The sequence below is a fragment of the Zootermopsis nevadensis genome, unplaced genomic scaffold, assembly GCF_977971745.1.
Source record: "Zootermopsis nevadensis isolate Lab colony 2312 unplaced genomic scaffold, Znev_1.0 Znev_ptg000017l, whole genome shotgun sequence".
NCBI lineage: Eukaryota > Metazoa > Arthropoda > Insecta > Blattodea > Termopsidae > Zootermopsis > Zootermopsis nevadensis.
Window position 1 is genome coordinate 6,010,068 of NW_028259149.1, and position 13,662 is coordinate 6,023,729.

General features: G+C 38.1%; 1 protein-coding gene across 10 annotated transcripts in view; it reads left to right on the forward strand.

Annotated features, from left to right (window-relative positions):
- Nucleotides 1–377: 377 nt before the first annotated feature.
- Nucleotides 378–13,662, forward strand: part of jim (zinc finger protein jim) — a 134,032-nt gene continuing 120,747 nt past the window's right edge. For 4 of the 10 annotated variants that reach the window (XM_087350222.1, XM_087350224.1, XM_087350214.1 and 1 more), the window contains exons 1-2: nt 378–522; nt 2,205–2,770. The gene's annotated coding sequence lies outside the window, so the exon portion shown is untranslated. Of the gene's footprint in view, nt 523–1,552; nt 1,929–2,149; nt 2,771–13,662 lie in introns of all 10 variants that reach the window. The other 6 variants (XM_087350217.1, XM_087350219.1, XM_087350218.1 and 3 more) reach the window with 6 other exon arrangements.

Genomic DNA, 13,662 nt, shown 5'->3' on the forward strand with positions numbered 1-13,662 from the left:
GAAACGGGCTAAGATTGTTATCGGGGTCTAGGCGTGCAAACTGCAATGACGAAGAAACATGAAACGCGCTAAATAAATCTTCGGAAACGTAAAGCGAGTCGCTGTTTAACATAAGCGACTACGTTCCCGAAATTTCTCTCATCATAGTGTACAAACGACGGAACTGTTAGAAAAACAATAAAATTTTCCACAAGATACACGCCGAAGCAGAGCGAATTGGTCTGACAGACGGCGGCTTTACGTCATTTAATTGCATTTTCATTATCACGTGTTCGATTTTGTTCGTAAGATTTCGGATGCACGAGTTCGCGTTCGGATGACGTGGCAAGCGGAGGGTATTCGCTTCATTACAGAAGTTCCTATCAATGAAACTGCAAATCGTTGTGAAGGGATGACTGTAACTGCCCTCTAGTGAGCTTGCCTTGAAAAAGTCATTCAAGGCTGTAGTTCCTTCTTGTTCAGACTTGTCTGCATTTCGCCGAGTTTCAATATTTGTGCGTTTCCAAATTCGGCGTCAGTGTTGTAAGTTACGTTTTCTATTTTACTATCACTAATTTAAAACTTTAATTTGTTGTAATTTAATGTATTATAACAGTTTTCAGGGGATTTTTAAGGAAAATGTTTGTTACTAAAAATAGAGCAATTTGTAACCTCACGTACGCATAAAATGTTGGGAACTAATAGTCAATTTGATATCCATTTTTTTAAATTACAGGCACATCTGACAAATGTAAAATATTTTGGGGTAGTTGAGTCAAAGTATCGTTATGTTGATCGATGTAGTTCAGAGAAAGATGTTGTTAGTTTCAATGGAAATACTTTTGAGCTCTTTTTGTCTAAATTTTAATTTGAATACGTGAAAACATTCCCTTCATATCATTTCAATGTTGACTGTTTCATTTGGAAATTAATTCGCCAAAAATAGCTGTTACAGGTTTTAGCTACTGATGTGTCCAGAAATAAAATTAAATGGACTTTGCTATTGTTTTTTTTACGAATTGGTGGACTCTATTGTATCCGGAATGTTAATGAAATTACCGTTGTTCGTATTTTTGTGAACTAAAAGTAATAGGCGACAGTAATAACTTTTGTTTGTCCGTAATAAATAGACTATCATAGAAGTCCAAGAATTAGAATGTTTGTGCATTTCTATTTTAATCTTCGAAATTTAAACTAGGCACAAATGCTCTATCACTGGTTTAATCTATGTATATTATCGTATTTTACGGAAATGGGACATGTGAATTCTGTATGAAATATACTACAATGATTATAAGGTCGATAATTTTTAATAAAGTTGCATCTTTAATACAACTCTTCATAAAATGTTCTGAAATTATTCTTCTAAAGGATTTATCTATAATTTCGTTCATGGAAAAGAGTCGTTAAATAAACTATAAATAAAAATTATTATGGAAGTCGTTGAGTGTAATAAAATGTTATGTAGATTTCACATTTTTATACTGGGTGTCTAAAACCAAGTTGTTAATGCAACGGATAACGGTATTTCACTAGTCCCATTTCACTGTTGATCTCGGCATTCAACTGATAGACCGACGCACAATCAGCCGATATCAAGAACTCGTGTTTCTGCACCTGCCGGACTGCCATCGAGACTGCAGCGGTCGCTGTGTCAGCCTACTCGAGAAAGAGCTTAATATATAATACTCGTGTCTACTAGAACCATGTTTCTGTTAGGGGATGTATGGCGGGTCACGTATTTTAAAAGCGCCGTAGTTTGTGATACGTTGTTAGATCGATTAAAATGTGGACGCGTAAGAAATGCTGCAGAGTTTGTAGTAATAAACATTTACGTGCTTTAACATCATGGCCCCGAATGATGACGCTTTCATGCTTTGAGGGATAAATGTAACTTTAAAAGTGAAAACAAGCTCCTGAGGGAAATATCTGTAGCTAAGGAGGTTAAAGTAAGTGATCAGTTTAAATTGTTGCGTCCAGAACTTTTTTTCACATTATTTGCCCATGAAACGTTCGCCCGATTTCTTTGACTATTTTCGTACACAGTTTTATGTATTGTTATGTTCTGTCTAAAGATAAATTTTGTAAATGTGCCCTTTTGAATCAGATATTAGCAAGACAGTCATCTTCAGAGTAATATAAATACTTTTATAGATTATCGCCATTCTAGTTTGCTACAGGTCACACTGAAACTTTATAATTAGTATTTCATTGCCCTTATGAAGGGTAAGGGGGTAGTTGCAGTTTCAACGTATGGGACGTCAAATAAGTTGAGCATAAATGCTTCTGCACAAATCGTCTTTCGGACAGTAGAACTGTTGTAAAAAAAAGTATGTGGGCGTAAAATTAACAGGATGTAAAACAAATTAGACCAGCATTTGACTTGATATGGGAAATACTGGCCGGATGACATTGACTTGGGTCTTAGGGAAGTGGATTGTGAGATAAAAGACATAAGTGCTTAACCTTTCGCTTTTGCATTTTACAAATGACAGCTGAACTTGAAGTAGCTATTTGCGTCGTTTTATTACGGAAACAAAGTGTTTTAACCGAATTTCTCTTTTATTGCGTGTGATGAACTTGGCGGGTAAACGAATTCCGTGTGAACTGTGGCTGTTAAGTTATGTGGACAAAGTGTTTTAACCGCGTTTGTATTTTGATGTGTGCGATGAATTTTGTGAGTGAGGAAGTGCATATCGACACAAATGACGTCCATCTTGGCAACGACTGCAAGCCATCAGCAGTGCCCTCACTGCTGGTTCCTGGGAACAGCTGGAGCAACGCACACACGGTGAGTAGAGCTGAACATTATTTACCTGACACCTTGTTTAATTCGAAATGGATGTTTTATGTCTTGGTTTTGCTTTAGCTAACCTTGTGCTGTCATAGTTAGCCCTCATTTGGCAGAAATTGTGCTCATGGTGGCGGAAATTTTAATGTGTGCACTTCTTTTTATATTCCAAACAAGTTCACTTAGCATAGGCAGGATAATAATATGCATTTACCAGCCCCTTATAGGTATGCAACTTGCCTTCATGTAACGTAAAAAAGAAATCGTAGTATGAATGACACGCATTAGTGCAGAAATGTACGTGGGCCGTATAATACACATCGGCGGGCCGCAGATTGAAAACCACTGGAATGTATGATTTCGTTTTGCGAGTCGTGTTCATATCTCTGAAGCACTTTGTGACTTTCGTTGGAGTTAGTGATATGAGACCCGCGTGATGTTGAAGTTATGTCCCATACTTCTGCAATGGACCATTCCACCCACTAGTCACATAAAAACTAATGCAAACATTAAGTTAGCCTGCGTTTGAATGTTATAATGTTCAAATGACCCGTTCCTGTCCATCAGGCTATTTGTCATGACGTCGAATTGGTTTATTTTTTGTTAATTTATCTGTTTTACACCAAAAACTGTGAACACTATAATGTCAAAGAGCAGTCTGACATGAATATATACTGCAGTGACACGCATAAAACAGACGCCGATAGAAGATATATAGTACAACACTGCGACTAGAGAAAGTCTAGAACATTAAGTTGTGAGGATATGGAGACCATTTAGCGAAAGTTGGCCGTGGGTTTTCAAGGAAATGCGTTGATTTCCCAGAATATGAGCGCTTTGTTGCGTGCTTGGGGGATCAAATTCTGGCATAGTCCAACAAAGTAGTTCAGAAGGATTATGTTTCAATCTAGTTCGTAATCAGAGCAGAATGTGTTGGGAGTAACTGCAGATTTGACATTTAGTCTGCGTAATGGGATTGTTTATTTCGCCATACCGCCAAAGGCTTCCAGTTCATGACATGAATAAATTTTACGGTGGCTTTGTTCTGGTGAGATATCAGGTTCTCAGGGTGGCGGGTGTGGCGCTGCAATCCAGAAGACAGACATCTACACACCCCAGCCGTGAGCACCTGAAATTCTCTGAATATCTTCGGCGATGGTCTTGTATTGCTACTTTCTTTCTTTAGGACCTAAAATCTTTAAACCTGGAATGTCGTAACATTTCAAAGGATGAATCTTCCACTGTCTTCGGACAAAGAAGTGGGAGACACCTATTCTGTTTGATACAGTATACTGAGATATTCTTGATCTGTGGATCCGCTCGAAAACGGTTTGAACAGTTTTACATGCAGTGTCTGACAGACGTTGGATCGTGTTATATTCTGATTCGCATAAATGAAGACTTCTGTCTATAGAATCGCTGTATAATCACAGTCCTGATGTTGCTTTTAACATAAAGGAAATTCCAACTGCTGAATACGAAGAACACGAGACAACAATCTCATACTTCCATCTCAGCTACTCGATAGCGCCTATTCTGTGAAATCACTATGGCAACTGTTAATTGGTAACTCTTTTGCTGTATGTGCCGTATAGTTAAAAAAATTTACGCAGACTGATAGTAGTGAGTGAGGTACTGGTGTTACCAGAATCATGTGGGTGGATTGACGCCGAGCATTGTGTAAACACGCAAGAGACATATGTAGGCGGACAAAAATACACACTCGAACGCTAGGAGATGAACATGTTTGACGGACGATCGAATACGTCCTGTGCCGGTGTTTTTCCAAAGTCTCTTGACAGCGAAAACATTTTTGCTACAAAAAATACTGAAATCACACACCGAATCAAGCAAACAAAGAAAGGATGTGAATGAATTTAAAACATAGAAGGCTGAACCCTGTAACTTGGCAGATAAGAATAAGAAGAGCATAAAGCTTTACTTCGACGGAATGTGTTTCACGAAAGTGGTGCTCTTTCGTAAACCTCGTTGAGTTCCTCATTCAACCCGCTGGCAGACGTCAGAGTCACAGGTGTGGTCACGGCAAGAACTGTGGGAGTCACACACACACAAATTTATTCCTGCTGAGATTTCAGGCTCTCACTGGGACGAGAATAAAGATGGCTGTCTTCTAGGATGTTGCGTCGTGTAGTCGTGATGATGTAAGCAATAAGCAACTCTGAAACGTCGGAAATCTTCAACCAGACTACACGGCTCAACATCCCTGGATAAAGCCATCAGAACCATCGATTTGTCGTCATGAATGCAAAATAACTTCATTCAAACTAAAACAGTCTAAATATATAAACCGTACATTTTATTTTTAAACCGAGGTTATAAGAAGAGTAAACATGTAACTAATTAACTCTCTGTACCTCAAGTTGAATTAGAACACTCCGCATTCATTTACAAAAGTGTTTCTTTGTAATTAAGAGTGTTGTGATACAACGCTAATTAATACGTATTTTGCCTGGCAGCTCTTGATTATGCAACGTTGAATAAAACTGCATTGAGAATACAGCTACTCTCTATAAAGCATTATTTATGAAGTCTGAGGAAACAATTCCTAGAAACGCAGGGCAATGACGTATCTTTCTCGTATCAAGTGACCTGAGTCCAATCTGCGTCACACGGACACTCGTAAGGCGTCCTGTGGTATTCTCCATCATCCTAGCAAAGAAGACTCATATTTTGAAGAAACAAAACCCCGCAGAAATATCGGCACGTGGTATTTATAATATTTGATTACGTAATTCCGCCACTGGACCATATCCTGAGTCACATAAATCTAGTCCATACATCCATCTCATTTGTCTGAAGTCCATTTTAATGTCCTCCCATATACGTCAAGATCTTCTTAGATGTCTCTTCTCTTTAAGTTTTTCAATTAAATTTAAATACACATTTCTCATCTCTTCTACGTGTGCTACATGCCCAACCCATCTTATCCTCCTTTACTTGATCACCCTAACAACATTTAGTGTGGCATTGAAATTGTGCATTTTCTTTGTATTTCTGTCAGTTCTCCTTTCTCGGGTCCTTACCACTTTTCTCTTCCGTTATGGCGGGAAACCCGAGTTCACAGCCATACAAAGCAACAGGTAAAATGTTGATTTGTATAATATTTGGAATTAAGGAACAAAAGTAAAGGAGTAGAAGCCAAAATATGTTGGGTTGATACATTTTGAGTATTCCGTAATATTTTGTGAGATTTGAGGTTTTCACGGCGGTGAGGTAGATGATGAGTCTTTGTCTTGGCGCCATATACGTGCGCACACACGCACATACACACACTGTGTGTAAATCTAACTTGTTAAGTAAGTTTTTGATACGTGACTTCTGTTTTACAAAATATAATAAAACAATACATTGCTACATTTTGTTGATGTGCTTTTTCAGATAGGTTCAGAACAAGTCACGCAAATAACTCGTTGATATTTTTCACCCATTTTCATTACCCATTGAGGATTTGAATAGAAATTCTTTGTTCTCTGAAGTTGACAAGAGGGAATAAATTAATTCGTTGAGGCAAATAATGAATTTCTCACGTGGATACAGAAATTGAATCCGTCCTTCGTTAATTTTGCCACACAATGATGCGTGTTCCGTTATATCTACTTCATTTGATTTTCATTCAGCTGTATAATTTCAGCGAAGGAAAAGATTATAATTCTAGGAAATCGAAGAGAGAAATTTGTTTCGTTCGTTGAGTTGTCATCTAAGTCTAAAAGCCAAATGAAATGTATTCCGAATCTTGTTAGTTATCATGGAGCTACGCCCACTTCATGGGCTCCGGTCAGTCCAGCCTAGACTGCGGCGCCAGCAGACGGCCCGCCATTCTTAATATTCAGTCTCCCACTGCCCACTCTCATTGCACAGGACTGATTCAGTGAGAATTACTGGCTAAAACGCTGAACACCCCACAGTATCAGACCAAGAAGCAGCAGAATTGGTTGTGAGAGCGTAGCGCTTGTTGGAATTAAACAGTCGCAAAGTGTACAGAAAATAATTGAGGGGTTTCTAGGTAAAACGCAGTCCAAAATGGGGATTTTTTAACGCTGCCATCTTATAGGTTAAACCTACACTCATGAAGAGGTAATGCATTCCGGCAATATCGTATTAGTCTGGAAGAAAGTAAGTGGTGATATGTAGCTGTTTCTCTGCCCGTGTTGCTGTATTTTTTCAAATAAAAATAAGTTATGTCCATTTATTCTTGACTTATTTCTATAAAAGTAGAACATACGAGTAACTGTAACCACATTCCTGTTGCAATACATGCAAATTCATGGATATAAAGTAAAGGTCTTGAGGAATTCCCCAAAAACTTTAATTTTGGACTTGAAGCTAACTACTCACCTCCGTCTATTGAATCAACAAGTTAATTTTTAGTTTCGTTTCCTGTACAGAATACTGCCCTCCTAACACCTTTTACTAAATCTATTCCCCCTTCCCTATTTTTAGTTATGCAGAGTGGCTCACAATTCGGTGCGATTTTAAAAACATTTTTAAACCTGAAATGAAGGAAACTTCGAATATTGAGCATTTAAAAAACTGAAAATTGTAAAAAAAAAATGTAATTTTCACCAATAAGGTGTGCGTCTTGTCACATCTTCAGGGGGGTTTTAACTTCAGAGTTATTATTTCTTTAAATCAGATCCTAATTGTGACTCATTCTGTATATTATTTTTTTCCCATTTGCATCTAATTGTATAATTTCCCATTTCGTAATTATACAGCATTATCCCCATCTAATGCCGAGGTCATAAATGCATGGAACTTTACCTCAAAACCTTTTATGTTACTGCTATGGCTTGGTGCTTAGTCGTATGGTCAAATTTTTTTTCTTGTATCGATATGACGACGCCCTCTCGAAGGATAATTTGGCACTCACATCTATCTGTGCTATATCCCCCCCCCCCCGGTAACTCCTTTAGAATTTCATGCAATCACTTTATCTGCGTCTCTGAGCGGCCATTCCGGTTTAACGATGTTACAGGCTTCAATCATGGAAACGGGAAACTGTGTGTAGCCATAATGAACAGACCCCTGCAGAGTATGACAGGCACTGGGGTCCGGGGAACTGCTTTCGGCTTGAATCTCGGAATGACATTTCTAGTCGACATACCATCGGATGACAATCTGAATTAAAGCAGAACTCCGCGTGTGCCTGCTGATTTACACATCAATGTGTTCGCATGAAAGGCAACACGTTAACGTGTTTTGACAGACTGTGATAATTTTTTTTATAAAAGAGGGTGAAATAAAGCAGGGTTTGTGGCCAGAAATTTTATTTTTCATTTAAAATGGCGTCACTGAAATCATAATTCTATCTAATTAAGGTCAACGGTAGATACTGTGTTAATCTCCGTTTGGTAAAATGTGACGGTCTATCAGCGATGAGTTAAACTGAAAAATGAATTGATAATATTAATTACAGATTTCAGTGTCATACCAGCATTCATTCTCGATGAGAATGGCTGTAAGTAGATTGTATATATCATTTTGTTTTCTCCTGTAATTAATTTGCTGCGAGACTTTGTGTAGACGATAATGGGAAAATTGTGCTACAAATGTTTTTAGGTATGATTTCAGGTGAAGCCTCAGATTTGCGAATTTGTAAGAGAAATGAGAAATTGTATGAATAATTTCTAATGCCTTGAGCGATCGACTGAAGTTATAAGTTATTCAAACCCTGCTATTTGACATTTAGCAGTATTTCCGTTATTTGAGACGGAGTTGTACCTTTAAGGACGGTGCGACCTGTTAAAAGGGAAAACAAATCGAGGCAGAAGGTCTATCGCATACGAGATATAAGAGATGTATGCAAAATTTTACTCAGGAAACCTGAAAACATCGCTTGGGATACCTAAGCATAGGTGAGAAGATAATATTAAAAGTATATCTTAAAATTAATTGGATAGAAAGGTGTAGATTGGATAATCTGATTCAAGATAGGGGCTGGAGGCTGGCTTTCATAAACATGATAATGAATCCAGAGATTGTATTAAATATGGAGAATTTTTACCATCTGAGAGACTGTTAGCTTCTCAAGAAAGGCTCTGCTCAGGCGAAAGCGCAATTTTAGCATCGCTTTCGAAGACAGGCCTACGCTCTGAACTGAATTGAACTGACTAAGGTCAAGTCCATTTGCATTCTGTTGGTCGGTCGCTTGGTTGATTTGATTGGTTCGGTTGTTTCTGTTTAGGATTCCTTGGCTCACTAGTCGGTCACTTAGAAAAACTAGAAAACATGCCTAGCAAATCTCGGAGCGCTCCAAGAAATGTTTTGAATCCGTACTCTTTTTCCATCAGACCTGTATTTTTAATAAAGTTCGCAGTAGGCCTATACAGTTTACATCATAATAATTCCGAGGCTAAGAACGCGTAGAGCTATACCTCCATGGCCCCATACGTCTTAAATTTCGTACTTGGGGACAGGGCAGCTTTATGGTCTTCTTCCACCTTCGTTTTGTTCATCCCTGAACACATCAAAAATGTTTCATAAACGCTATTGACATATAGCCTACAATTTGCAAAGTGGACCCCCACCAGCAGGCCACTACTTAATTTCATCGAAATTCGTCCATTGGTTTAGGATATGTCACCTTGTTTTAAACGCTGCTTCACCGTTGTGCCTTCAGTTTATTCGCTTGTGCCAGCAACACAATATTCACAGTGACATTCTATAGCGGGAACCTGAGGTTTGCATATGTTTTATATCGTCTCTTTTGCAAAATGGTAATTTCTTAAGTCTCCTTGTACGTTGTTGGTCCGGAAACTTCTTGTAGTCACGTAGACTAATGTATTCTGTTTGAAGACTCCTGAAGAGCGTTGTTTTGTTTTGTTATTATTATTATTATTATTTTAATTATTTTAATTTGTTTCTTTCAGTTTTCAAAGAATTTTCCATTCTGGAGAAAAGAACATATTAATTACGTTTAAAATCTGAAAAAATTTCACTTCGATTATAGGTTTCGAGGTCATAATCGAGAATGTTGCGTATCAACGGCGATATGTTATCGCCATCTATAGACAGAAAAGTAAAACAACTGGCTCAGTCTCTCTGACTCAGTTGGTAATGCAACTGAAGTAGCATCATACCGCAGTATTATTTTTTAATACCAATGCCTGTTTAAACCTACAGGGAATACAAAATGTCTCTTTGTGGGCTACGATGCACTATAAATCTTTCCTTGGTTGCATGAAAGCATCTTGTTTCCGGTCAATCTGAATAGTTCTCGGGAATTCCCTTGTCTACCGAAATTCGTGACACAAATCGCTGAGCTTCGGAGTTCAGTCGATAATTATTAATAAAAACAACACAGCAAGATTACGATAAATATATTGAAGTTGTATTAGTATACATGAATAATAAATAAAACAAAAAAACGTACTTTGTACTTCTCTGCTGATTATGACGTAAATGTATATGCATACTGGAATCCTTGAAGATAATAAGTAACTTAATCTTAAATCCTGTACACAGTGAAAAGGGTATGGCATGAATTAGCACGTTCATGCTCAATTTCATATAATAAAAATGCTTTACTTTGTTTGTACATTGTAACTTAGACGTGGCTTCAATTAATGAAAAACTGCAAGTAATTTGGGTTAGCAAATGAAATACAGTAAAAGTAGGACCACACAGAACGTTTCCAAAATAAAATAAAGGTATTTTAATAAACTAAACCATTACATACGCCAGCATTGGCAGTTAGTGAATTAGCGAATCTAACGTAGGTGTTCAAAATAACCACCGTCAGCTTCGTGGCTCAGTTGGCAGCGGTGAGAAACTGACAGACAAGCGGTCACCATATTATAATGTGTGTATTACTTTTTGAGACAGCCTGTATTTTTACTGGTATTCTAAAACGCCAAACATATTCAGAACGGAAGACCGGCGTTTCGATGCGGCATGAATACGATTGCATTAAAAATAGCAAAGGAATTGTTTCCCGGATTTGTCAGTAATAAATAGAATAGTTCAATTAAATGAGAATTTTAACGAGATAATCCGAAACGTTTAGTTGCTAAATTATTATGATCTGTTCTTTACGTAAGGAATGTTATATAATTTTCTTCTGAAATATAAATTCGCGTTTATGCCCTTGAGCTTTGAATCATTTCGTACTGGTTTCTTCTTTATGAATACTTAACAGGAAGACACTAAAATGCTTTGCAGTAAACGAGTGGCATAAATAACATTACGGTCATGATACCGAACGAGTGTCTCGGTGGTAAACATTAGCATTGGAGAGACGTATTAGGACCTCGCTGTCTTGTCAGTGGTTACTCGTTATTCTCCTCAGACACTCAGGAAAACGCGGGGGCTTATAAAGTATTTACTCAAATCCACTTCCATCCCCAAGTTTCCCAAAAATATTATACGTAAAACAGTAGAATTCATCGTGGCAGATGTATTTTAGAAGCCGGTTAAGATCAGACGTCACGATCAAGTGGTTAGCACTCTTGCTTCGTATTGAGGAAGTCCTGCTATCCTGAGGTTACGTTGTTCTCCTCAGTATGGTCCAATTAATTTTTCATCCTATAATTTGGTGCTGTTATGCCTGAGCTGAAATCATTCATAAATTAATCATAAATAGGTGAATCTCAGTTGCTGGAGGCAATGAATATGAAGATGGCTGTCTCCTGGGATGTTGCGCCGGGTGACCTCGTAGACACTGACAGACGTTTCGTAAGTGAAAGCAGTAAACTCCTTTAAAACGCCAGTCAGTATTTACCAGTTCACATCGTAGGATACAGTAATTTAAAAAATGAAGAGCATAAGTGAGACAGCCATTCGCGACCTGTTTTTAAGTTGTTGTCTCGGCTTTACCTTGAAGTAACTGAAGAAGCCCATGCAAAATCTTGGTCATCAGCGACCGGTCCCCTGGCATAGCTGCATTCGAACCTGAATCTTGCGGAATAGACGGCAACATTGATGCTAAACAAATAGTATCCGATATTCAGTAGCTATGGCTTAAGAGCATTCTACTACTTTCGTTCCAGTTTTCAAGGTAAACTTGTAGTACGTTAAATCCTGGCGTAGTCCAGCTAGTGGGCCTATTAATATCAGTAGCTACTCTTGTTTCTTCCGTCCTTCCGTCCTTCCTTCCTTCCTGCCTTCGTTCGTTCGTTCCTTTCTTGTGCCTGTTGTAGGCAGAAACTCTTAAGTTCTGGGAGTTCCAAATGGTGAAGTATGAAACCAAGAATCAAGTTCATGCATATTATACAGGGTGTAATATTTAAAACGCAAACCAAGAACAATCTCTACCGTAAGGCACAAAACTGAAATCAGAAGCAGGTCCATACCGATGTAATGGACTCTCCCAACCTTTCCTATGACACTCGATTCAAGATCACCTTGGTTTCTAGATAACTGCTCATGACAAAATCTGTGCAGGTGCTCGTCTGGTATGCTCACGAGCATAACGTGTGTTTCTTCCCCACTTTACGACTTTAAGACATCATGCTGGTAAAGTGATTGTAAAAAATCTCAAAAGTACAGTGAGTTTGTACTAGTCTCCAATGGAATAGCATACCAAACTTCATTTAATTCGGTTCAGCCGTTTTCGAGAATGTTTTATGATTACAGACGGACGGGGAAAGCGAACGTAACAAGCGTCCTATTGATATGCTGCGAACGTGCCCATAAAATAGAGTAGTGTTTAATGTTATTCCTACTTTATAAGGAAGGTTAAGCACGGTAAGACGTTCGTGTGTCCCCCCCCCTCATAAAATTTAAACAAACAAAATCAACCGAGCAGATAATAAAACGTGGTATGCATATCATACCACCACAGATTACTCGACCTCTGTGCTTTCTGATTTAATGCATTTAGTGTTACCAGTATGGTGGTGTGAAATACAAAATTCCCATTTGATGTAGAGCACGACATTATGCGTGGTATAGACATTAGAAATTGTCCAACCTTTGTGTAGAGAGCTTTTTCATGTAAAACAATTTTGCGTTCGCGAATTTTAAATTTGACTTTCCGTTTGAAAACTACTAAGCGTTGGGAGCTTGACATGTGTTCGTTGGTTACAGACTACGTAAGTTACGTGCAGCAAATTCTGTGTGAAACATTTTTGTGTGTTAGCAGTTACAAAGGAATCGACGATCCGAAAATTGAGGTCATGACTGTAAAAATTATGCATAGAAATGGACCTCTAAACTGTATAATTATGAAGTGTTAATTCTTGATAACGTCGCCGTTTATAATGAAAGTTTTGATGGAATATGGACTTCATAACTTCTGGGAAGAACTTTTTTGTCTGTGGGTCAGTTTCTGCTCTCATATTATCCAGGCAAGTATTTTTATCAGATGAACTCGGTTTGAATATACCTTTTAGTACAAATAACGTTCATAAATTACGTTTTAGAGTGATCCAAATTAATTAATTAATTTAATTTTCAGACTTTGTCCATTTTGTAGTGACACGGGGTCACGATAGCACGTGTTGATCACGTGGTGATATGCTCTGTGATCCTGGCCAATCGATAAGTCAGTTATCTGCACCTTTGTCAGCATCGAAGTCGCTTAGTATTTGAATGCAAGAGGTTGGCTGACATCTTGCGCCACTTGGTCTCCCGTGCAGGGCCTGAATTCCCTACTTTCTGTGGAAAAGACTGCGTTATTTTAGGGAGAAATGCGTCTCGTATAGCGTCAGATACAATGAATTCATTATTATTTAGTGTAATAGGCTAAATAATATGCGTTTGTCTGGGATGCCTTCCTGTTCAAACGCTAGAAACCCTCATAGTCATCGTATGTATACTTTAACTGAACACGAACTTGCCTTTGTTTCTTTGCGTTTTGCATTTAAAGCTTAGGGTTATAATTAAACTTTTTTAAGCGTCTTAGCAGCCGGCAAGCTGGTGTCATTCTTCTG